The sequence below is a fragment of the Chlorocebus sabaeus genome, chromosome 29 (genome assembly GCF_047675955.1).
Source record: "Chlorocebus sabaeus isolate Y175 chromosome 29, mChlSab1.0.hap1, whole genome shotgun sequence".
Classification (NCBI taxonomy): domain Eukaryota; kingdom Metazoa; phylum Chordata; class Mammalia; order Primates; family Cercopithecidae; genus Chlorocebus; species Chlorocebus sabaeus.
In genome coordinates this window covers 13,122,300-13,123,354 of record NC_132932.1, presented here as the reverse complement: position 1 = coordinate 13,123,354, position 1,055 = coordinate 13,122,300, and positions in this window count along the sequence as shown.

Sequence of the window (1,055 nt, the reverse complement as noted above, 5' to 3'; positions counted from 1 at the left end):
GGTTTGGGCTTCTATGGATCCCATCACAGAAAATAGGACTTTTCATTAATAAAGACTCCTGAGGTCTTAATCCAGAGCTGAGTTCCCCATGCGTGCTCAGTAAAGATCTGCTCATGGGAGGGTTACAACACCCATCACCTTCAATTTTCTGTTTTGAAATGGCTTTATTAGAGATGTTCAGATTGCTCTTCTCTGCGCTTATATTTATTTGAGTCCAGTAATCAAATGATGATGCTATCTGGTCCCAGCAGCCTAGAAAAGCAGCTCTCCCAAGCATTTCTCAAAGGCTATACTTTACACGAGTCCTAGGCAAATAGAGAGGAGGCCCACCCCACATTACATACACTTCCCGAGGGCTCAGGCCCTGCATAGGCTCTTGGCTAAGATGCTGCTTTCAGAGTTGGAGAGGGGAGCTGTTTGCTGAGTTTTCTGACACTCTTAACTGGCAAACTGGGCAGAGTTGTGGTTGGTTCAGAGAAGAGGCTTGTATTTAGGGAAAAAGTCATGGACAATGAATTTCTAACTAATAGAACATATTTCAGAAAGGCTGTATGATGAAGCGGAAAGAGTTGAAAATTTGGGTTTGGAAAACCTGGGTCCAAATCCTGTTGTCACAACATACCAGTGATATGGTCCTGGGCAGGTTACTGTGAGCCTGTTTCCTCACCTGTACAATGAGTCATAGTATAGTAATAATAGTGATCATAACTTACAGGGTTGTTGGGAACCTTAAATGAAAGAATGAATCTGGCCAGACGTGGTGGCTCACACCTGTAATCCCAGCACTTTGGGAGGCTGAGGTGGGCAGATCACCTGAGGTCAGGAGATTGAGACCAGCCTGGCCAACATGGTGAAACCCCATCTCTAATAAAAATGCAAAAATTAGCTGGGCATCATGGCAGTCGCCTGTAATCCCAGCTATTCGGGAGGGTGAGGCAGGAGAATCGCTTGAACCTGGGAGGCAGAGGTTGCAGTGAGCCGAGATTGCGCCATTGCACTCCAGCCTGGGGGACAAGAGCAAGACTTCGTATCAAAACAAATAAAACAAAACCGGG